General features: G+C 45.1%; 1 long non-coding RNA gene and 1 pseudogene across 1 annotated transcript in view; one reads left to right on the forward strand and one right to left on the reverse strand.

The window, feature by feature from the left end:
- Positions 1 to 7,794: 7,794 nt before the first annotated feature.
- LOC119509115 overlaps positions 7,795 to 25,739 on the reverse strand; it is a 30,578-nt gene continuing 12,633 nt past the window's right edge. Inside the window, exons 2-3 of the long non-coding RNA XR_005211626.1 lie at positions 10,085 to 10,814; positions 7,795 to 9,254 (exon numbers count right to left, since the gene is read on the reverse strand). This is a non-coding gene — a long non-coding RNA (uncharacterized LOC119509115). The remainder of the gene's footprint in view (positions 9,255 to 10,084; positions 10,815 to 25,739) is intronic.
- Positions 12,909 to 14,279, forward strand: LOC119509113 (annotated as a pseudogene).

The following is a 25,739-nucleotide window of genomic DNA, read 5'->3' on the forward strand; positions in this document are numbered from 1 at the left end:
CCTCCTCTTAGGATTGCCACAGAGAGATAAACCATGAAAAACACAAAGTACAAGGCACATAGCAAATGCTCAAAAAAGCGGGAGCAACAATTATTATTACAGTATTTTGTTGTGTCATATTATAATTGTAGTATTATTATTATATTACCCGTCTTTTCCAACCCAATTTAAATGACAACCTCTTCCAGGCAGCCTCCCAGGCTCTCCCTTGCTGAAAGTACTAACCCTTTCTATTTCTCTGTACCTCTCTCTTAGGGAATTTAGTATTTTCTATTTTATTTAAATTATCTACATTCCTATTTTGTCTGCCCCACTGAACTGTAGGTTTCTTAAGAGCAGAGATTTTCTCTATTTGTTTCGTGTGTGTGTTGACCAATTTCTGACAAGTAGTAGGTACCCAATAAGGTTTATTGAATACATGAATGAAGGAGGTGATTGGGTTATGCCTAGAGGAGAGGTAGGTTGGGGCAGGTGGAGTCTGGGAGCAGGGAAGTACAAAGGTACAAGAGAACATAGGGCGTGATGGGCTAATACTTGGTGACAGGAACCGCCATGAGGGCTTTATGTACTGTAAACAATTTGCTCCTCATAAGCACCCTGTGAGGTGGTTGCTATTATCATCCTAGTGTGCAGATGAGGATACTAAAAAGGAAGATTACGTCACTTCTTGCAGCCACACAGCTAGCAGGAGGTGGAGGTGGATCTGCACCTGGGCACTGGGCTGCAGGGTCCCTTCAGGTTGAGTGTCATTGGAGATGCAAGATGGCGGCCTGGGACGCGGGCTGGTCGGCCCCCGCCGGATGCCAGAGCCTGCAACTGCAGCTGTAGGGTCTCTCCTCCTCTGGCCTGAGGGGATCCAACCCTTCACCCTCCCCCAACCCTCTACCAGTGACAGAGTCAGGAGGGCTCTTCAAAGGCCTCCCCCCACATAAGCTCCATCCAGGGCTGCTCAGCAGGGACAGTCCTGCCACAGATTTAGCAACCATCACCTGTCCCAAAGTGGAAAGAGTTGGGAAATACAAGCTGGACCTTGCCAGTGAGTGAGTGTGGCGGGAGCGCCACTCAAGTCAGCTGATTTGAGCTGCACACACCTCTGGCACTTTTCACTGGGACATCTAGAATCCTGGAAATAGGGCCTCCGTCCAGTCCCTGAAGGAAACTCCACTCCTGTTCCAGCTCTCAGCTCAGCTGGTATAGGGCCAAGACCTGACGTTACACAGGGCAGATGGCAGAGGGGATGGGCCGTCACTGGGGCTCAGGGGAGCATCACCACCCCTTGCTTGGGGAGTCAGAAAAGGCTTCCTGGAGGAGGCGGCCTTTCATTCCTTCTCCTAAGCTGGGCTGTCCTGGATAGTGAGCACCTTACCAATGAACTCTCCAATCCCCGCCTGCACCCCATTAGCCAGGAAGTTCACTTCTCCCGGCTTCTCCTGAGAGGCAGCCCATTGCTTTGGGCTTAAGCCAAGTAGTCAGTAAGTAAATATTTACTGAATTTTTCACAAGCTCAGCCCCTTGTTAGGCACTGGGGACAAACCCCCACCTTCTGGACAGACCAGTATTAACCCAATACTTGCAAATAATTAACAAATTGCTAATGTGATAAGCGTTACAACAAGTCAGAAGAAACAAAGGAAGAGTGAATGGGAAAAAGGCATTTCAAGGAGGGGGACCCCCAGGGAATTCCTAGCTGGACGCCGCTATTGCAGGAGGAACTGGCTTCCCGCGTGCTCCGTGGACGCAGCCAGTTTCCTGAACACCCCACGTGCCACATATGTTGTGGAAGGCAGAGGAGACCTGGCCTGGCACTCTAGGAACACTGTCTCCAATGATTCCCATCACTCATCAACAGCTTCGAAGACGGCAGATGAAAGCGCCCCGAGGGTTCGTGCCCGCTGTCCTGGGGCAGCTGCTCCACACTTACCGAGGGTCTCTCCAGAGACAGAGCCGTGAGTCCTTCAGCCCTGGCCGTCCAGCTCTGGGAACAGTGGGGCCCGGGCAGTGATTGTCCAAGAATCAAAGGCATAAATGATTCAGAAAAACAGTGAGGGTGGAAGGAGGAATTGGATGCAATTAGGGAGGAGTCTAACTCACAGGCAGGGTGGGTACGTGGGGCCGCTTGCCAGGCTGGTGCCAGGGGTACCTGATGTCCTTGTGCGATTCGTGCTCAAAAGGGTCCCGGCTTTGATGATCTATCATTTGGTCACCCTACTTTCCAGGATATTTTGTAAAGAAATGCATCTTTGCTATTCTAAGATTGTATCAGGGGATAGAGGTAAACACCATCTGTTCTGGGTGAGCTGGCAGAGAACGAGATCGGCCACCGGCAGCTCCTGTCAGGGATCTGACGAGGGCACCAGACTCTGATCTTGGGCTGTGAGGTTTCAGAAACCCCAAGGAGGGTCAAGGGTCAGGACCCAAATTCCAAATGGATGGATCCAGAAGCCAGTCTTCCAGTGTACCACTGACAAGGGCATTACATCTCATAAAAACCAAATCGTTCAAGTATTTATTTTTCTTGACCTTTGATTTCATTGTTTAAACTGTGGGTAACGTTCTGCCTCTTTCCAGAACTATGATGACAATCCAACTAGTGAATGCCTATGCCTTCTAAACCAAGGGCTGAACCAACGCCAGGCACTGTTGGTGACATCATTATGAAGTATAACTATTCAACTACATCAGTGTCAGCAGGTACACCTCACTCCTGCTGACATGCCCGTCCTCCAAGGTGCCCCCAAGGCAGACACGAGAGATAGATGACCCTCATTTGTTTCTCCCACTATCAAACTCTGAACCTTCATCTCCCCTATTCACCTGCCTCCTGCTTCATTTACATAGCATGAACCTTCTCCTTCACCAGGGGGTTTAGCTGGCTCCTTGGCACTTGATAGACACTCAATAACTTTTGCTGGCTTTTGAATAAAAGAAGCCCAAGCCACCTCTTGGAAGCAGTTCTCAACTTCTCCAGCCAAGGTCTTCACCATGGCCACTAGACAGGTCTAGCTCATTCCCTGGGCCCCTTGTCCAACTGGATTGAATCTGAGGACTGATTTAATGTCACCTGACTCCCGTGCCTCCAGGGCTCTCCATGAAGACCCCTCTCTCCTCCCAGTGCCTGCCAGCCTTTCCTTCCAAGGGACTTGAGAGGTGGGGGTGTTTCCCTGTCTCATACCCTTTTCCCTCCCTCCTTCACCACTTCACCCTGTAGATGCCACTAGGCCATCCCTCCCCCCAAGGAGCCCTGTCTGACCTCCTGACCTAGAGGACCCCTTCTCACATACCCTCTCAGAGCATCGTGTATCCATTGATCCTAGAAACACTCATCCCGGTGGAGTGTTATTTATGGAATTATTTAATGACTGGCTCCTTACCTAGACTGTAAGCAAAGGGAGAACAAGAAACTGAAGCCCTCATCTGCCTTGTCCACTGCTGCACTCCCACAACCGGGCATAGGGCCCAGAGGGCAAGAAATATGGGTCAAATAAATGAATCGAGGTGATGGGAAGACACTCAAGTGGAAATGTCTGTAAACCCATTGGAAGTGGCTTCCTGCTGGCCCTACTGAAACACACATCATGATCCCCTTCTTATCAAGTGCTGCCTGGGGTCCCGGCCCTGAGATGAGTGTTGTATGCTCATTTAATCCTAACCTGCTCGATGAGGTAGGGTTCCCATTGTGCAGGTGAGAAATAGGAAACACAGATTTTAAAACTATATCCTATCCAGGAAGCACTCAACTGAACAATTTTCCCAACCACTTTGCCCTCAAGAGTCCCATAAAACCAGGGAACTCTTCTTTAAAATTCTAGGTAAGAGATATTCTTTTATAATGACTTGCATTTTTGGTCCTCATTGCTCTTTCTTTTGCATATGGGAGTGGAGGAGGGAGGAAGGCAAAGATGCCTAATTTTTCTTTTTTTTTTTTTTTTTCCTGCTTTTCCTAAAGCAGGGTTTTGGCAATTCTGGAACTGGGGTGGGAATGAGCCGTCTCAGCACTGCCCTGGGCAAATCACTTCTCTTTGTGCCTCAATTTCCTTCTCTACAAAAGGTGGATAAATAATACCTCAGTAGGAGTTTGGAGATTTAATTAACTCTTGCAAAGTGCTTTGAGATGGGAGGTGAAAGAGCCTGTTAAAGGAACTGTTAGCATCACCACCTAGCGCAGGGTTGGTCCCTAAGGGAATCGGGATCAGTATCTCCTGGGCCATCTGCTCATACCCGAGAAACCCTCCTGGCCTTGTTGCTATCCCCCAAACCTGGCATTCTTGCCACCACGCTACTGCTGATACTGTTTCCCCACCTGCAATTCCCTCCTTCCTCTTCTCGACATATTTAAATCCTCCAGCAAGATGTCAGGTCCCATCTGCTCTACAAAATCCTCCCTACCTACTCACTCATTCCCCCATTCAGTCATTCTGTGAGGCATTGTGGAATGGCTACTGTGGCTCAGTAAGTTATGTGTTCTTGCCCTCTGATAACAGAAGAGGAGACTGAAGCTCAGAAAGGTTATGCAATTTATCTGAGCACACACAGCAAGCAAGAGATTTGAAACCCACATTTCCCAGGCTCCAAAACCCAGGGTTTCCTCTCCTTTATGCCAGCTCCCACCACAAATCGGGGGGCATGGTCCAACAGGGAAAGAACTCATCTCACTCCCCCAACTTTAGCTCACCAGCTCAGTGCAGATGGCATGCCTGATTCTGGTGGTGGAACAAGTCGGTGGGCCGGGGCTGGCTTTGGAATCCTTTCACAACTGGGCCCCTGCCAAGGGTGTCACCAAGGGGTGACGAGGCTGGGGGGAGAGGAAGAGGAATCACTTCATTCTGAGAAAAGCAACAGCTGTGCTTGTCAAGCAAACACGGCTTCACCCTTCCAGCCAGTTGGTCACCCCTGAGATCTTCTAATGCAAAAACTCGGAGATTCCACTGCTTTCTGCCTTTTGATGCCAGGGGGCAAATCAAAGGAGAGAAGGTAAGACCATGGGCCTTGAACAGATCCAGGAGTGATTTCTGCCCTGCCTCATATTGGCTGCAAGACCTTGAACAGGTCAGTAAACGTCTCAGGATCAGTTTCTCCATCTGTAAAATGGGAATAACGATAGCCCCAATCTCTGAGGGCTGCTGCAAGGACTAAATGAGCTGCCGTGAGTACAGTGCACAGTCCCACGCCTGACACAGAAGCTCCCCGAGCTCTCCCCCTAAGACATAGACACTCTGATGGCCCAGGGTTTTGAGAAGTCACAAGAGCTAGCGGCCTCTATCGGTGTGCATCGTGCTTCAGAAATGCACCCAGGGTTGACTGCCCATGGTATCCAGCCACCATATGTACTGGCAATTTTGCTTTGACACCTAACAATATTAGGGTATATGGGGCTTTGCATAGGAATTCCATAGCACCAGTTAATACTGACTTACTTTTCTCTGGTTGGAGCTCGGTGGAGCTTCAGCATTATTTATCACCATTTAGGAAATCATGGAGGCAGTTAATCATTGCATGGATCACATGGGACTCAGACTGACAAGGAGGCAGAGGGCAAAGTTTACGGTGAGCACAGGAGTGAAGCTCAAGTTTCCCCCAAACCCAGTGAGCTCCTGAATGACGGGCTGCAAGGGGGGTGATGGGTGCGGGGCGGGATTTAACCACCAATAGGTTTGGATTGGCCACCTTCAGAAAATTTCATTTTACATTAAAATATAATTTCTGGCTTCTCTTGGCACACTGGAAGATCTGGCGATTTGGAGCCTCCATTCTGGCATGGCAGCAGTCAGCGGAGCTAAGGGGTGGCTTCTCCCTGCACAGGCTCTCAGGCTCTCCGCTTTTCACTAGCTCCTCCCCTCACGGTGTGCCACACCCATAAACTGTCTGCCTCCCTCACTCACATAATTTGCCTGGCCCCGGTTGGCATTTAAGTTTTCTATCCCTAACCGAGCAATATCCCCTTGTACAGATTGCTCTGTCTGCTGCAAAGGCCCTACAACCTCAACACTCTCTCTGACACACTGACTCTTACTCCTGTTCATCCTTCAAGACATAGCTCAACTGTCACCTACTCCAGGAAGCCTTTCCTGACTATCGTCTCCAAACTGGATCCCTGAGTGTTTCAGTTGTCTATTGCTGTGTAACAAATAACTCAAAACTTGAGTTAAAACAACAATAAACATTTTCTATCTGGCCGTTTCTGTGGGTCAAGGGAGTTGGGAGCAGCTTGGCTGGATGGTTCTGGCTCAGGATCTCCCACAAGACTGCAGCCATCTGAAGGGTGACTGGAGCCGTAGGGTCTGCAAATGGGTCCCATTGGAAGGAGACCTCAGTCCCTCTCCATGTCAGCCTCTCTGTAGAGCTGCTTGAGTGTCTTCAGGGCAGCTGGCTTCCCCTGGAGGGAGCAAGCCCCAAAAGCAAGTTGGAAGCCACCAAGGTTTTTATGACCTAGCCTTGTAGTCTTGTACCATCATTTCCATGACAGCTCGTTGGTTACATGGGTCAGCCCCATTCAATGTGAGTAAGAACCGGAATGAGAGGAGGTGAGTCTAACAGAGAGACATCTTGGAGGCCGCCTACCACGCTGAGTTTCACCATTTCCTACCTGTTACAGCTCTTCTCATGCTCTACTGTAATTACTGGCTTGCATCTCTCTCTCCTGGGAAAACGATGACCTATTACAGGATTGTTTCTTTGATCCAGCTGTTCCCAATGTTGGCAAATAGTAACTGGTCACTAAAAGTGTATTATATCACTTTCTTGTTCAAATCATTCGACATCTTCCTATGCCCCATACTCAGAGTAAAAGCCACAGTTCTTTGAATGACCCCATCTCCTCTCTGGCTGCCTCTCCCATTTTCTCCCCTCACTCTCTCGGCTCCAGCCACACCGACCTCCCGGCTGCTCCTGGAAACCACCAGGCAAGCTCCTCTCTTACGTCCTTTGATGGGCTGCTCCCTCTCCTTGGAGTGCTCCTCCCCAGCTGACCCCAGCTGTCCCCCACAGTCATCCCATCGCCTCCTTCAAATCTCCACTCAAATGCCATATTCAAAGGGCTATTCCCTACGGTGCCCCACCACCAACACTTCTGACCCCTCGTAACCTTCTTGATTTTTTTCATATAGTGCTTATCACTACATACTCTACTAATTTATTGTGTTTATTGCTGATTATCTGTCTTCCCCACCCCCCAGGATGCAATCCCCTGAAGGGAGAAGGCTTGTTCTGCTTTTGATCACTGACAAAGCTACTGAACACAGTAGGTGCTCAAAAAGATTCTTGATGTAAACACAGGAATGAACCAACTTATTTTTCAGTACTGTCTGAGCCTAGATGCTAGAAAAGCTGCCATAGTCTTTTAAAGCTTCAGTTAAGAAAATTCAAAGTACACTTTCGATTTAGAAAGAGGTTCTAGAAATGCCCAGAGGTGGATCAACATCTACACATTTGTTCAGAACACAGAATGAGATCATGTAAGCAGAGGACCCAGCACCTGCTCAGGGGGCTCCCAGCTGGGGTCAGCTCCCTTGCCTCCTTTCACCTGTCGCTTCTAGAGCAGGAAATGACTTCCTGCCACCCAGCTGCAGATGCCCCCATCACTCAGTCCAGCGTGGACTCTTTGTGGACTCTGGCAAAGGAAAGCTTGGGTTCAATCCCCGGCTTCCCTACTTATTAACTAAAGGAGCTTCAGAAGTTGTTGAATCTCTCTGTGCCTCAATTTTCTCATCTGTAAAATGGGAATTGAAAAAGATGCCTTTTATACTTTGGTGGCAAGAACTGAATGAGATCGTGCGTGTTCCTTAGCACAGTAGCTAAGCATTTAATAAATGGTTAATAATATCATTATTCAGAATTTATGCTGCAAGATTGCAATAGAATATATTTTAAACATCCAGAAGATAAATTTAAAGAGCAAACAGTGTTTTTAATGCCCACATGAATAGGGATTAAATCTTCTAATTCATGTGATCTGGATGATATGCCAACCAAGAGTCCTCAAATGTAGAATCGCGTCATCTACCTTTCACTTCAGGAGGGAAAAAAACAAACAAACTAAACAAAACAAACAAACAAAAAAAACAATGCTCTTGGTTCTCCTCTCTTATCCCTTGCTTATTTATATGCCTAAATAAGGTTACTGTACAAAACCCAGTTGTGTGATCTATAAATAATGAACAGCCTGTTCACGAAGTAGTTGGCAGCAGCACAGAAAGGTTCCAAATGGATTCCTTTCGCCCCAATCTTTTTCTGCCCTACAGCTGACCCTAAATGTAAATGTAGGCAGCCTGGCCCGCATATAAAAAGCCGGATTGACCTGCTGACCCACTTTGTGGCGACTGCTCTGTGCACAACGTCTCTGGCAGCCGCTCTGGAGAAAGCTTTCACCCACACGTGCCCAGAGGGCTCACTTGGGTACGGAAATTAGCCCCTGAGCCTCCACCAGGCACAGAACACTGGACTCAAAGCTGCATGGAAGCCACGCCACACGGCCACCACTTCCGTCCAGGGCTCGCTGGACTCTTGTCGTCTTGTTACGGACAAAGAGTAACAGAGATTTTCTGCTTGTGGTTCTTAGAGAAGTGGTCGGCAGCAGGGAAATGGGGAGTTAGTGAGAAACCGCCTCCATCTCCTCCAGCAGCCAAGTCTTTCTACAGACCCAGTAAATCTTCCTCCAGAGCAAACTTCCAGATTTTTTGCTTTCTGCTGTCCTCATCTGCCACATTATTCCTGCCAAGTAGGGCAGAAAAGCAAAGCAATCCCCCCAGTTACTGTGACACTTTGTCAGGATAGGAGACTATGCAATAAGGGGAATGTACTGCGTCCTGAGGGTCACCCAAAAAATAGCCTTTCATGCGGTCAACCTTGTCTCATGGAGTCGGCGGTCGGGAATCACAGCTTCTCTGTCTCTACCCGTTTAGGACCCAGAGCCCCACAGCCAACAAGAGAAATCACGGTGGGTCTTCATCCTGGCACCCCCAGCTGATGGAGCTCTCCCAGGAGGTTGGCCCAGGTACCTTGTAGTCAGGAAGGGCATCAGCCCGTTTTACGGTGAGGACACTGAGACCTTGGGAAGCAAAGGAGCTGGCCCCAGGCCACACGGGTCATAAAGAGCAAATCTATGAGCCAAAGCCAGGTTTAGCCACTTCTGGACCCTGTGGTGCTGTTTGGTGGTTAGACGTGTGGCCCCCAGAGCTGGTCTGCCGGGGATCCAATCTGAACCTGCCCTTGAGCCTTCTCATCTGCACAATGGGCACACGGCTAATAGTGCCTGTCTCCTGGGTGAATGTGAAAATAAAAGAAGGTGATTAGTACATGCGGTAGATACATAATGAGCACAGTGACCACCATCTATGCCCCAGACTGTCCACTGAAGTGGGGACTGATACCTGCCCCCTTTCTTTCAATAACACAACCCCAGTTTTCCAGCCTCCCTTGAGGCAAGGGGTGACTATAAAACTAAGTTCTGCCCAAAGACATGTAAATGGAAGTGGTGTATCTTCCAGGAAATGTCCCATCTCTCAGCCCCTCCTGCTGGCTCTTATGCAGATGTGATGGTTGGAGCTCGGGCAGTAATCTCGGACCCTGAAGGGGGAGCCCATGTTGAGGATTTTGGAGTATCACGACAGAGCCACCAGGCCAGCCCTGAGCAACTACATTTTCATGACAGGGAGGAAAACTTCACCTTGTTCTCTCGTTCAATCTTAGAACTGCCTCTGCCCCAGGAACAGAGCTCACATCCCTGCCCACCAGTGCCCCTGACATCCCAGGCACTTCGGGCACTGCTCTGCCTCTACCATCAGATGGGCTGATAGCAGCATGAACTCACTGCTGCTGCCAGCTGCTGGGATAGCAAAGGCGCCTTCTCACAGAATGCTCCCGACAGCACCATGAGGGAGCTGTCCAGCCCATCTCGTGGATGAAAGAAAGATCTGGGGCTCAGAGAGGGAACAGCGCATCACCACTATGGCACTGGCCCAGGTCCAAAACCCAGGCTGCCTGATTCCCCACTCTGCCCTCTTCCCACCAAAGCCCCTGACTCAGAACCCAGAGCATCCCGCAGTCCTGAACCCTCAAGCAGCGCTCCTTGTGCTGCAGCTCTCGAGACCTGGAGGGGTTGAAGAATGGAAGAATGCCGAGCGCCGCCTTCTCTGGTGGGATGGGAAGGCAGACACCCTGGGTCCGACCTTGAGAAATTGGGACGGCACCGGATCTCTCTGATCTTCCATTTCCTCATCTGCAAAATGGGAATAATAACTTGCAGTGTTAGAAGAATGAAATAAGGTGATAAATGCAAAGCTCCTAACACTGGGCTATTATTAGTATTGGGACTATGGCCATGAATGAAGGTGTTCAATTTTTGTCCTAAGCCTGATTCTCTAGAAGCAGAACCCAGGACAGGTATATTCTTCTGCTGGGGCTACCATAAGAAACTGGATGGCTTAAAACAACAGCAATGTTTTGTCTCATTATTTTGGAGCCTAGAAGTCCAAAATATAGGTGTTGACAGGACCACACTTCTTCTGAAGTCTGCAGGGTTTTGGCGGTGGCTTACTGGCCATCCATGGCATGACTCAGTCTCTGCTACTGTCACATGGCCATCTTCTCTCTGTCCCTCTGGGTCCAAATTTCTTCTCCTTATAAGGACACCAGTCATACTGGATTGGGACACACCCTAATCTAGCGTGGCCTCATCCTGACTAATGACACCTTCACAGATCCTATGTCCAAACAGGATCACTTTCACAGGACTGGAGGCTGGGACTTGAACAGTTCAATCCATCACAGTGGGGATTCTTGTGGAGGTGGTTTACTGGGAATGGGCTCCTGGGGGAAACCTGCAAGAGAGAAGGGGAGAGAGAGAGGGCAGGGGCAGAGCAAAGCATAGTGGTGATTGCAGCCTGGCCTCAGCATGATCCCATAGGGAGTTCTAGAATGTGAATGGAACTACAGAGCTGCCTCATCTTGAGGCAAGGCATAGATCAGCCATTGGCCATGAGCTACCCTTGGGGAAGGGACCTAACCTCACAAGCATCTCAGGGAAAGGGGGTTCTTGATGGCAGAGAAGGGCACAGAGCTCAGCTATAGCAGCGGCCATCTCAGCAGCTGGCCCAGTCAAGGGGATCTGGGTAAGCACCAACAACATCCACCACATGAGGCATTATTAGTTGAACACCTCCTCTTTCTTAAGGTCTGTCTATGCTCCCAACCAGATGTCATCTCCAAATCTATAGCACTTTGCACCATTCTTGCAACACGTATTATAGCCATTTATGCACAATTCTTTATGCGTGTTCTCCCCCACCCCATCCCCATCTCCACAGGAGCTCCTCCTGAGGTGAGATGGGAGTGGAGCTGGAGGAGAGGGGTCTGTCACTCCCCTCCTTGCACACCGGTGGCTCGCATGCTACATGCTTGGCATGTAATAGCACTCATCAAACCTGGAGCAGTGGATGAACCATGTGTTATCTCAGAAATGTCAAGTGGCTGGAAAATCCAATGCTAGCTCTTGGAATATGTGAATGAAGACATTAACATTGAAATTAAAGAGCCCCAATGCCAATTAAAAACACTCATTTGTGATGAGTGTAGATGGAATGCCAGAAGTTTGCCAATAATTCCAAGTACCCAGTGGGAATTCTGGAGTGAGCACCACCTTAAATTTTGTGCTCTAGGGGCCTTGTTCACCTCACGCTGGACACCTTAGACCTCAGCTGAGCCCTAGTGCCCTCAAGTCACAAAATTAATAGTTGCTATGTGCACCAGAGGCAGCACTGATTAATTTATACACAAAATAATTATCCCTGAGCCAGGCACTAAGGGCACAGAGATGAAAACCACAGTCATTTTCTCAAGAAGCTTCTGGCATTTGGAGGATACAGACATGAGTCTGGGCAATTTGAGCACAAGGGGTAGTAGGCACCAAGGCAGAAGGGGCACAGGTGAGAGCCCTGAGCTCTGCAAAGGTGGAGGCGACTGGGGCAGGGTTCCCAGAGGGGTGATGCCTGGGCTGCACCTTGAGTTGGAGAGGAGTTTGACACGAAAGGACAATGCAGTGGAGGTGCATGGAGGTGGGGGGAGGAGCCGCATGTCTGGGGGATGGTTGAGTGATTCAGAGTGGCCAGACCTTCCAGACAGAAAATGGGTCATCAATGGATCCAGGACCTAAATATAAGAGCTAAAACTATAAAACTCTTAGAAAATAACATAGGGACAAATATTCCTGATCTGGGATTCGGTAATGGTATCAGATACGACACCAAAAGCGTGAACAACAAAAGAAGCAATAGATAAATTTGACTTTATCAAAATTAACAACTTTTGCATATTAAGGGACATTATCAAGAAACTGAAAAGACAACCTACAAAATGGGAGAAAATAGTTGCAAACTATATATCAGATAAGGTTTGAATACACAAAATATATAAGGAACTTTTACAGTGCAACAACAAAAAAGATAACCCAATTTAAAAATGGGTCAAGGATTTGAATAGGTATTTTTCCAGAGAAGATATACAAATGGCCACTAAGCATATGAAAAGATGCTCAACATTATAAGCCATTAGGGAAATGCAAATCAAAACCACAATGAGATACTGCTTCAAACTCACTTACTAGGATGACTGTTACTAAAATTTAAAAATTAAACATAAAATAAGAGTTAGAAAAGATGCAGAGGAATTGGAACTCTAGTGCATTGTTGGTGGGAATGTAAAATGGTGCAGCCACTGTAGAAAGCAATATGGCAGTCCCTCATTCTTCAAAAAGTTAAGTATAAATAACCATATGAGCTTTTATTTCTCGGGACGGTAAAGGTCGTGTAGTGTTGCTGTTACTCTGAGGGAAGAACAGTCAGTAGAGGAGAAGTACAGGTTAGAGGGGACATGGGAGACACTTGGTTGCCTTCTCCAATAGAAGCTGAGGTGCAGAAATGCAGAGCAATAAAACCTTTAACCTGGAGAAGCAAAACCGTACTCCAAGGAAGCCTCATCAGCATCACCACCCACCTATACCTGCAAATGGGCAACAGGCCAGCAGCCAAAATGAAGGCCCAACTATTGACCTGAAGAATTTTAGGAAACCAGGAGAAAAGACTTTCACCCAGTGTAGCTGTCTCTGTGGGCAATCTTCCTCCTGACATCACTGAGGAGGAAATGAGGAAACTATTTGAAAACTATGGGAAAGCAGGCGAGGTCTTCATTCATAAAGATAAAGGCTTTGGCTTTATCCGCTTGGAAACATGAACCCTAGCAGAGATCGCCAAAGTGGAGGTCGACAACATGCCACTCCCTGGAAAGCAGCTGCGTGTGCGCTTTGCCTGCCATAATGCATCCCTTACAGTCAGAAACCTTCCTCAGTATGTGTCCAACAAATTGCTGGAGGAGGCCTTTTCTGTGTTTGGTCAGGTGGAGAGGGCTGTAGTCATTGTGGATGATCGAGGAAGGCCCTCAGGAAAAGGCTCTGTTGAGTTCTCAGGGAAGCCAGCTGCTCGGAAAGCTCTGGACAGATGCAGTGAAGGCTCCTTCCTGCTAACCACATTTCCTCGACCTGTGACTGTGGAGCCCATGGACCAGTCAGATGATGAAGAGGGACTTCCAGAGAAACTGTTTATAAAGAACCAGCAGTTTCCCAAGGAGCGAAAACAGCCACGCAGATTTGCACAGCCTGGCTCTTTTGAGTATGACTATGCCATGCGCTGGAAGGCACTCACTGAGATAGAGAAGCAGCAGCAGGGCCAAGTGGACCGCAACATCAAGGAAGCTCGTGAGAAGCTGGAAATGGAGATGGAGGCTGCTCACCATGAGCACCAGGTCATGCTAATGGGGCAGGATTTGATGAGGCGCCAAGAAGAACTTCGGAGGATGGAGGAGCTGCGCAACCAAGAGGTGCAAAACCAAAAGCAACTGGAGCTCAGGCAGGAGGAGGCGCGCAGGCGCCATGAGGAAGAGATGCGAGGGCAACAGGAGGAAATGATGCGACGACAGCAGGAAGGATTCAAGGGAACCTTCCCTGATGCGAGAGAGCAGGAGATACGGATGGGCCAGGTGGCTATGGGAGGTGCTATGGGCATAAACAACAGAGGTGCCATATTCCCTGCTCCTGTGCCAGCTGGTACTCTGGCTCCTCCAGGACCAGCCTCTATGATGCCAGATGGAACCTTGGGATTGACCCCACCAACAACTGAGGGCTTTGGCCAAGCTGCTACAATGGAAGGAATTGGGCAATTGGTGGAACCCCTCCTGCATTCAACGGTGCAGCTCCTGGAGCTGAATTTGCTCCAAACAAACATCGCCAATACTAATCAAGTTGCAGTGTCTAGTTTCCCAAAACCCTGAAAAGAAGGACCCATTTGGACTAGGCAGAATTCTACCCTGGAAGAGTGTTAGGGATTCCTCCCGATAGTTAGGTTTTCCCTTTCTGTACTACTCTAGGGAGACCTAGGGCAAGGAAGGGAGGGTGGTATTTAACAGATCAGTTCAGTGTGGTATATCATTTAACAGATCAGTTCTATGTGGTGAATTTCTGAAGTCTCAAATGTTATTGATGTTGAGGGCCTGGGGGGAAACCATCACAAAAATGGATCCAGTTAGAGTCCCATTAATCTTGATCATTCCATTCTTTGTCCATCCTGTTCTGTTTGCTTTCATATCCTTATACCCCCTGTCCCCCAACCTGAGACACTGACACACATACCACAAAAACCAAATGTTACCCAGCGATCTTAGCCCCATTATTCCATTCACTCCCAGATCAGAATTCAGGCAAATGTCCGCAGAGATCGCAGACAGCATACATATGGTTCTGTTACATCCCATATATTATCCTTTCATGTCCTAAAGAAGTTTTCTCATAGGTTTTCATTTTAGTATATCTTTAAAAATATCTTGTGCTAACTTGCATCCATCTTTTTTTTGGGTGAGGACTGCCTAGGAATGACTCTTTCTGTGTCTATGATGTTGCTGTTCACAGCTTTTCTTAATACAATCTTGGGAACAGGGCTGCTGTATGCTGAAAGTCTGACAGTAGCTCTTAGCCTTGCCTAACTTAGGTAGTTATGCTGTGCATTTTTTTTTTGGTGTATCATGTTTGATTTGTCTCTGATACCTTAAATTTGGAGTTTTTCTGAGAAATGGAGCAGTAATGCAGCATCAACTTATTAAAATCCATTTTAAGCCTTAAAAAAAAAATAATAACCATGTGACCCAGAAATTCTACTTATAGGTTTATACACAAAATAAGTGAAAATAGGGTCTCAAAAAGATACTTAATACATCAGAGTTTACAGCAGCATTATTCCAAATAGACACGAGGTAGAAACAACCCATGTCCATCAACAAATAAATGGAGAAACAAAATGTGGTACATATACACAAGAATACTACTGAGCCATAAAAAAGAATAATTTTCTGAGACATGCTGCAACATGGAATAACCTTGAAAACATTATGCACGGTGAAATAAACAAGACACATAAGGACAGATATTGTACAATGTCAGTTATAAAAGAAGTCTAGAAATAACAAGTACACAGAGGCAGAAAGTAGATTAGAAGTTACTGGGAGTGAAGTGAAGGGGAAGGGAAGGTGTATGTTTATTGGATTTGGAGTATGTGTAAATAAAATTGATTTAAAAAATGAATAAAAATTTAAAAAAAAAGAAAGAAGATGGGTCATCTCAGTTTCCTAGAAGAAATGTTTATTGAATGAATGAATAGAGGAAAGAAGGGAGGAAGGGAGGAGAGAAGGAGGGAGGGAAGGAAGGAGGACAGGAAGGAAAAGAGGGAGGAAGGACAGAGGGAGGGAAGGAAGGGAAGGAGAGAAAGAGAGAAGTTGGGAAGGAAGAGGAAGGAAAGAAGGAAGGAATTGACATTAAAATAAATAGTAGAGGCAGTGAAGTGGAGGCGGGGCAAGATGGCAGACTGGTGAGCTGTATGTTTTAGTTACTCCTCCAGGAAAGTAGGTAAAAAGCCAGGAACTGCGTGGACTGGACACCACAGAGCAATCTGTCTTTGGGCATACTTCATACAACACTCATGAAAACGTGGAACTGCTGAGATCAGCGAAATCTGTAAGTTTTTGCGGCCAGGGGACCCGCGCCCCTCCCTGCCAGGCTCAGTCCCGGGGGAGGAGGGGCTGTCAGCTCCAGGAAGGAGAAGGGAGAATTGCAGTGGCTGCTCTTATGGGAAACTCATTCTACTGATTCAAACTCCAACCATAGATAGACTGAGACCAGACACCAGAGACTCTGAGAGCAGCCAGCCCAGCAGAGAGGAGACAGGCATAGAAAAAAAACAACACGAAAAACTCCAAAATAAAAGCAGAGGATTTTTGGAGTTCTGGTGAACACAGAAAGGGGAAGGGCGGAGATCAGGCCTTGAGGCGCATATGCAAATCCCGAAGCAAGGCTGATCTCTCTGCCCTGTACACCTTTCCTTAATGGCCCTGGTTGCTTTGTCTATTAGCATTTCAATAACCCATTAGATCTCTGAGGAGGGCCGTTTTTTTTTTTGTTTTTTTTTTTTTAAATCCTTTTTGCTTTTTCTAAAACAATTACTCTAAGAAGCTCAATACAGAAAGCTTCAAAGAATTGAAATTTGGGCACGTCAAGTCAAGAGCAGAACTAAGAGAGCTCTGAGACAAAAGGCAATAATCCAGTGGCTGAGAAAATTCACTAAACAACACAACTTCCCAAGAAAAGGGGGGTGTCCGCTCACAGCCACCATCCTGGTGGACAGGAAACACTCCTGCCCATCGCCAGCCCCATAGCCCAGAGCTGCCCCAGACAACCCAGTGTGACGGAAGTGCTTCAAATAACAGGCACACACCACAAAACTGGGCGTGGACATTAGCCTTCCCTGCAACCTCAGCTGAATGTCCCAGAGCTGGGAAGGGGGAGCAGTGTGAATTAACAGAGCCCCATTCAGCCATCATTTGAGCAGACTGGGAGCCTCCCAACACAGCCCAGCAGCCCAGAACTGCCCTGGGGGGACGGCACTCACCTGTGACATAGCACAGTCATCCCTCAACAGAGGACCCGGGGTGCACAGCCTGGAAGAGGGGCCCACTTGCAAGTCTCAGGAGCCATACGCCAATACCAAAGACTTGTGGGTCAGTGGCAGAGACAAACTGTGGCAGGACTGAACTGAAGGATTAGACTATTGCAGTAGCTTCAAAACTCTAGGATCATCAGGGAGATTTGACTGTTAGGGCCACCCCCCCTCCCCGACTGCCCAGAAACACGCCCCACATACAGGGCAGGCAACACCAACTACACACGCAAGCTCGGTACACCAATTGGGCCCCACAAGACTCACTCCCCCACTCACCAAAAAGGCTAAGCAGGGGAGATCTGGCTTGTGGAGAACAGGTGGCTCGTGGACGCCACCTGCTGGTTAGTTAGAGAAAGTGTACTCCACGAAGCTGTAGATCTGATAAATTAGAGATAAGGACTTCAACTGGTCTACAAACCCTAAAAGAACCCTATCAAGGTCAGCAAATGCCACGAGGCCAAAAACAACAGAAAATTATAAAGCATATGAAAAAACCAGACGATATGGATAACCCAAGCCCAAGCACCCAAATCAAAAGACCAGAAGAGACACACCTAGAGTAGCTACTCAAAGAACTAAAGATGAACAATGAGACCATAGTACGGGATATGAAGGAAATCAAGAAGACCCTAGAAGAGCATAAAGAAGACATTGCAAGACTAAATAAAAAAATGGATGATCTTATGGAAATTAAAGAAACTGTTGACCAAATTAAAAAGATTCTGGACACTCATAGTACAAGACTAGAGGAAGTTGAACAACGAATCAGTGACCTGGAAGATGACAGAATGGAAAATGAAAGCATAAAAGAAAGAATGGGGAAAAAAATTGAAAAACTCGAAATGGACCTCAGGGATATGATAGATAATATGAAACGTCCGAATATAAGACTCATTGGTGTCCCAGAAGGGGAAGAAAAGGATAAAGGTCTAGGAAGAGTATTCAAAGAAATTGTTGGGGAAAACTTCCCAAATCTTCTAAACAACATAAATACACAAATCATAAATGCTCAGCGAACTCCAAATAGAATAAATCCAAAAAAACCCACTCCGAGACATATACTGATCACACTGTCAAACATAGAAGAGAAGGAGCAAGTTCTGAAAGCAGCAAGAGAAAAGCAATTCACCACATACAAAGGAAACAGCATAAGACTAAGTAGTGACTACTCAGCAGCCACCATGGAGGCGAGAAGGCAGTGGCACGATATATTTAAAATTCTGAGTGAGAGGAATTTCCAGCCAAGAATACTTTATCCAGCAAAGCTCTCCTTCAAATTTGAGGGAGAGCTTAAATTTTTCACAGACAAAGAAATGCTGAGAGAATTTGCTAACAAGAGACCAGCCCTACTGGAGATACTAAAGGGAGCCCTACAGACAGAGAAACAAAGACAGGACAGAGAGACTTGGAGAAAGGTTCAGTACTAAAGAGATTCGGTATGGGTACAATAAAGGATATTAATAGAGAGAGGGAAAAATATGGCAAACATAATCCAAAGGATAAGATGGCCGATTCAAGAAATGCCTTCACGGTTTTAACGTTGAATGTAAATGGATTAAACTCCCCAATTAAAAGATATAGATTCGCAGAATGGATCAAAAAAAATGAACCATCAATATGTTGCATACAAGAGACTCATCTTAGACACAGGGACACAAAGAAACTGAAAGTGAAAGGATGGAAAAAAATATTTCATGCAAGCTACAGCCAAAAGAAAGCAGGTGTAGCAATATTAATCTCAGATAAAATAGACTTCAAATGCAGGGATGTTTTGAGAGACAAAGAAGGCCACTACATACTAATAAAAGGGGCAATTCAGCAAGAAGAAATAACAATCGTAAATGTCTATGCACCCAATCAAGGTGCCACAAAATACATGAGAGAAACATTGGCAAAACTAAAGGAAGCAATCGATGTTTCCACAATAATTGTGGGAGACTTCAACACATCACTCTCTCCTATAGATAGATCAACCAGACAGAAGACCAATAAGGAATTTGAAAACCTAAACAATCTGATAAATGAATTAGATTTAACAGACATCTACAGGACATTACATCCCAAATCACCAGGATACACATACTTTTCTAGTGCTCACGGAACTTTCTCCAGAATAGATCATATGCTGGGACATAAAACAAGCCTCAATAAATTTAAAAAGATTGAAATTATTCAAAGCACATTCTCTGACCACAATGGAATACAATTAGAAGTCAATAACCATCAGAGACTTAGAAAATTCACAAATACCTGGAGGTTAAACAACACACTCCTAAACAATCAGTGGGTTAAAGAAGAAATAGCAAGAGAAATTGCTAAATATATAGAGACGAATGAAAATGAGAACACAACATACCAAAACCTATGGGATGCAGCAAAAGCAGTGCTAAGGGGGAAATTTATAGCACTAAACGCATATATTAAAAAGGAAGAAAGAGCCAAAATCAAAGAACTAATGGATCAACTGAAGAAGCTAGAAAATGAACAGCAAACCAATCCTAAACCAAGTACAAGAAAAGAAATAACAAGGATTAAAGCAGAAATAAATGACATAGAGAACAAAAAAACAATAGAAAGGATAAATATCACCAAAGTTGGTTCTTTGAGAAGATCAACAAGATTGACAAGCCCCTAGCTAGACTGACAAAATCAAAAAGAGAGAAGACCCATATAAACAAAATAATGAATGAAAAAGGTGACATAACTGCAGATCCTGAAGAAATTAAAAAAATTATAAGAGGATATTATGAACACTGTATGGCAACAAACTGGATAATGTAGAAGAAATGGACAATTTCCTGGAAACATATGAACAACCTAGACTGACCAGAGAAGAAATAGAAGACCTCAACCAACCCATCACAAGCAAAGAGATCCAATCAGTCATCAAAAATCTTCCCACAAATAAATGCCCAGGGCCAGATGGCTTCACAGGGGAATTCTACCAAACTTTCCAGAAAGAACTGACACCAATCTTACTCAAACTCTTTCAAAACATTGAAAAAAATGGAACACTACCTAACTCATTTTATGAAGCTAACATCAATCTAATACCAAAACCAGGCAAAGATGCTACAAAAAAGGAAAACTACCGGCCAATCTCCCTAATGAATATAGATGCAAAAATCCTCAACAAAATACTTGCAAATCGAATCCAAAGACACATTAAAAAAATCATACACCATGACCAAGTGGGGTTCATTCCAGGCATGCAAGGATGGTTCAACATAAGAAAAACAATCAATGTATTACAACACATTAAAAACTCGAAAGGGAAAAATCAATTGATCATCTCAATAGATGCTGAAAAAGCATTTGACAAAATCCAACATCCCTTTTGATAAAAACACTTCAAAAGGTAGGAATTGAAGGAAACTTCCTCAACATGATAAAGAGCATATATGAAAAACCCACAGCCAGCATAGTACTCAATGGTGAGAGACTGAAAGCCTTCCCTCTAAGATCAGGAACAAGACAAGGATGCCCGCTGTCACCACTGTTATTCAACATTGTGCTGGAAGTGCTAGCCAGGGCAATCCGGCAAGACAAAGAAATAAAAGGCATCCAAATTGGAAAAGAAGAAGTAAAACTGTCATTGTTTGCAGATGATATGATCTTATATCTAGAAAACCCTGCGAAATCAACGATACACCTACTAGAGCTAATAAACAAATTTAGCAAAGTAGCGGGATACAAGATTAATGCACATAAGTCAGTAATGTTTCTATATGCTAGAAATGAACAAACTGAAGAGACACTCAAGAAAAAGATACCATTTTCAATAGCAACTAAAAAAATCAAGTACCTAGGAATCAACTTAACCAAAGATGTAAAAGACCTATACAAAGAAAACTACATAACTCTACTAAAAGAAATAGAAGGGGACCTTAAAAGATGGAAAATATTCCATGTTCATGGATAGGAAGGCTAAATGTCATTAAGATGTCAATTCTACCCAAACTCATCTACAGATTCAATGCAATCCCAATCAAAATTCCAACAACCTACTTTGCAGACTTGGAAAAGCTAGTTATCAAATTTATTTGGAAAGGGAAGATGCCTCGAATTGCTAAAGACACTCTAAAAAAGAAAAACGAAGTGGGAGGACTTACACTCCCTGACTTTGAAGCTTATTATAAAGCCACAGTTGCCAAAACAGCATGGTACTGGCACAAAGATAGACATATAGATCAATGGAATCGAATTGAGAATTCAGAGATAGACCCTCAGATCTATGGCCGACTGATCTTTGATAAGGCCCCCCAAAGTCACCGAACTGAGCCATAATGGTCTTTTCAACAAATGGGGCTGGGAGAGTTGGATATCCATATCCAAAAGAATGAAAGAGGACCCCTACCTCACCCCCCTACACAAAAATTAACTCAAAATGGACCAAAGATCTCAATATAAAAGAAAGTACCATAAAACTCCTAGAAGATAATGTAGGAAAACATCTTCAAGACCTTGTATTAGGAGGCCACTTCCTAGACTTTACACCCAAAGCACAAGCAACAAAAGAGAAAATAGATAAATGGGAACTCCTCAAGCTTAGAAGTTTCTGCACCTCAAAGGAATTTCTCAAAAAGGTAAAGAGGCAGCCAACTCAATGGGAAAAAATTTTTGGAAACCATGTATCTGACAAAAGACTGATATCTTGCATATACAAAGAAATCCTACAACTCAATGACAATAGTACAGACAGCCCAATTATAAAATGGGCAAAAGATATGAAAAGACAGTTCTCTGAAGAGGAAATACAAATGGCCAAGAAACACATGAAAAAATGTTCAGCTTCACTAGCTATTAGAGAGATGCAAATTAAGACCACAATGAGATACCATCTAACACCGGTTAGAATGGCTGCCATTAAACAAACAGGAAACTACAAATGCTGGAGGGGATGTGGAGAAATTGGAACTCTTATTCATTGTTGGTGGGACTGTATAATGGTTCAGCCACTCTGGAAGTCAGTCTGGCAGTTCCTTAGAAAACTAGATATAGAGCTACCATTCGATCCAGCGATTGCACTTCTCGGTATATACCCGGAAGATCGGAAAGCAGTGACACGAACAGATATCTGCACGCCAATGTTCATAGCAGCATTATTCACAATTGCCAAGAGATGGAAACAACCCAAATGTCCTTCAACAGATGAGTGGATAAATAAAATGTGGTATATACACACGATGGAATACTACGCGGCAGTAAGAAGGAACGATCTGGTGAAACATATGACAACATGGATGAACCTTGAAGACATAATGCTGAGCGAAATAAGCCAGGCACAAAAAGAGAAATATTATATGCTACCACTAATGTGAACTTTGAAAAATGTAAAACAAATGGTTTATAATGTAGAATGTAGGGGAACTAGCAGTAGAGAGCAATTAAGGAAGGGGGAACAATAATCCAAGAAGAACAGATAAGCTATTTAACGTTCTGGGGATGCCCAGAAATGACTATGGTCTGTTAATTTCTGATGGATGTAGTAGGAACAAGTTCACTGAAATGTTGCTATATTATGTAACTTTCTTGGGGTAAAGTAGGAACATGTTGGAAGTTAAGCAGTTATCTTAGGTTAGTTGTCTTTTTCTTACTCCCTTGCTATGGTCTCTTTGAAATGTTTTTTTATTGTATGTTTGTTTTCTTTTTAACTTTTTTTTTCATACAGTTGATTTGAAAAAAGAAGGGAAAGTTAAAAAAAAAAAAAAAAGAAAAGAAAAAAGACAAACAAGGAAAAAAAAAAAAAAGATGTAGTGCCCCCTTGAGGAGCCTGTGGAGAATGCAGGGGTATTCGCCTACCCCACCTCCATGGTTGCTAACATGACCACAGACATAGGGGACTGGTGGTTTGATGGGTTGAGCCCTCTACCATAAGTTTTACCCTTGGGAAGACGGCTGCTGCAAAGGAGAGGCTAGGCCTCCCTGTATTTGTGCCTAAGAGTCTCCTCCTGAATGCCTCTTTGTTGCTCAGATGTGGCCCTCTCTCTCTGGCTAAGCCAACTTGAAAGGTGAAATCACTGCCCTCCCCCCTACGTGGGATCAGACACCCAGGGAAGTGAATCTCCCTGGCAACGTGGAATATGACTCCCGGGGAGGAATGTAGACCCGGCATCGTGGGATGGAGAACATCTTCTTGACCAAAAGGGGGATGTGAAAGGAAATGAAATAAGCTTCAGTGGCAGAGAGATTCCAAAACGAGCCGAGAGATCACTCTGGTGGGCACTCTTACGCACACTTTAGACAACCTTTTTTAGGTTCTAAAGAATTGGGGTAGCTGGTGGTGGATACCTGAAACTATTAAACTACAACCCAGAACCCATGAATCTCAAAGACAGTTGTATAAAAATGTAGCTTATGAGGGGTGACAGTGGGATTGGGAATGCCATAAGGACCAAACTCCACTTTGTCTAGTTTATGGATGGATGTGTAGAAAAGTAGGGGAAGCAAACAAACAGACAAAGGTACTCAGTGTTCTTTTTTACTTCAATTGCTCTTTTTCACTCTAATTATTATTCTTGTTATTTTTGTGTGTGTGCTAATGAAGGTGTCAGGGATGATTTTGGTGATGAATGTACAACTATGTAATGGTACTGTAAACAATCGAAAGTACAATTTGTTTTGTATGACTGCGTGGTATGTGAATATATCTCAATAAAATGATGATAAAAAAATAAAATAAAATAAAATAAATAGTAGAAATAAGTATTGTTCTGATTCTAATAATCATACAATTTGCTGAGAATTGAATACATTTCAGAACCCTTACATCCATTCATTATCTCCTTTAGTATTCACAAAAATCCTGAATTTGAATCCCCCATTTGACAGGTGAGGATCCCCAGAAGTTAAGTGCCAGCCCAGCATCCTTAGCTAATTTGAGGCAGGGCCAGGGTTCCAACTCAGGTCTTTCTAACTCTCTCCAAAGAGAGAGAGCAGCTGCCACCCTGCTATTGACCTGCGTGTTTGAAATCTGTGCATCTGTACCTGAGTAGGTTCATAAAGGCGGGTTGAGTCCATTGAATTTCCAAAGAGGCCGCTTCCCAGTCAATTGTTAATTCTTTAAATGTTTCTCCCACTTTAAAAGGATAACACGTTCATTAAGCTACGAGACAGTATCCACTCGTTAATGTGTGCTAAATTGCCATGCAATTTCTGTAGAATTAAATTACATATTCAATGAATCAGCAAATAATTCATCAAGACTAATGCTACTTCCATGAATGCCAAAGTAAGATTTGGGCCATCTACTTATCAAATGCTGATTTTTTAAAACTCACAATGAAATAATAAATAAATCATCAACTCAACGTTTAATTTGGTATTCCAACTCAATCAGGAAAATACTCATAGTACCAGGACCCCTCCTTGGCTTCCAAATAAGGTGACACTTAGAAATAAGAGCACATCCATTTTCATTGAGCTTTGTGATTATCTGCTAAGGCTATCTGGTTAAAATACACACACACCCAAAATCATATGTGCACATGCGTGCACACACACACACATATCCAAACATGGCCTCAATGCTGCTTGATAGTAACCATATGTTTAACAGCAGTAAAAAGATTGAAAGCAAATTTGGTATTTTATAGGATCTGCCTAGCTCTGGGCACCAGTAGGTTGAGATAAGGAACAGGATCCCCTCCCAGCCCTAGAGTTCTCAAAGCCTGGTCCCTGGACCAGCAGCCTTAGCATCTTAGCATCTGGGAACTTGTTGGAAAGGCAAATTCTCAGGCTCCTCCCCAGAGCTACTGAATCCCAATCTTGGGAGTAGGACCCAACAATCCATGTTTTTTAAAAGGGTTCCAGGTGATTCTGATGCAGCTGAAGTTTCAGCCCCTTCTTGACTCATAAAAAATACCAAAAGGACATGGAATTTTCCCTTATTTATACCTGAATTTGAATCCTCATGGCTTAATACCAGTTGCATATCTTGGACCTTTATTCAATCTCTCTGAGCCTCACTTTTATCATCTATTTTTTTTTCTAATCTTGAAAAGATGAATGATGCCACCCTCCTTCCTCAAATTGCGGGTGGGTTCACTTAGATAGCATGAGTACTGCCAGCACAGGGGACGAGGCGCTCCAGGGACAAGGCTCACCTCCCTCCCGGGCAGCTCGCTCCCCCTTGTGTGCCACTGTCTGTCGCCAGCACCCTCCCCTCCCTTCTAGGAAGGAGCAAGACTCATTTCCCAGAATCCCCTTGACTGCTGGGTTCCCAGGGACAGTTTGCCAAGACCAGGGCTCTCGCTAGGTCCGGAAGGCACCGAGGAGGCACTTGCAGCCGGGCCTGCGAGATCCACGGTGGCCGGTGGCTTCCCAGTGAGTTCCTGAGAACCAACCGCTTTCCTGCTGCAGTCTGAGAATGTTGGGTGGGAACTTCCCAAACATTCTTGAGAACTAGAGCTCATGAGAACCTCTGGGCACTTCAGGCTGAGATCAGCAGTGGTAGAAAGGAGTTGTGCCCCAGCTTTTTCAACAATTCTATATGGCCGTAAATCCCTAGAGGAAAACCCTTAATCCCTGGAATCCATAAGAGCTTCTGTTCTCCCAATTGAGCTCTGCCTGATAAGTATCTATTTACTTCCTTTAACAGGAAGATCTTATTCCCATAAAACAAAACAGAAGGATTTTGCTTCTCTTAGATGTGAAACGCCTGATATCTGAAGGGCAGCCAAACTAAATGTGCAGCTCCGCACTCCCCCCTAC

Source organism: Choloepus didactylus, chromosome 14 (assembly GCF_015220235.1).
Source record: "Choloepus didactylus isolate mChoDid1 chromosome 14, mChoDid1.pri, whole genome shotgun sequence".
In the NCBI taxonomy this organism is placed as follows: Eukaryota; Metazoa; Chordata; class Mammalia; order Pilosa; family Megalonychidae; genus Choloepus; species Choloepus didactylus.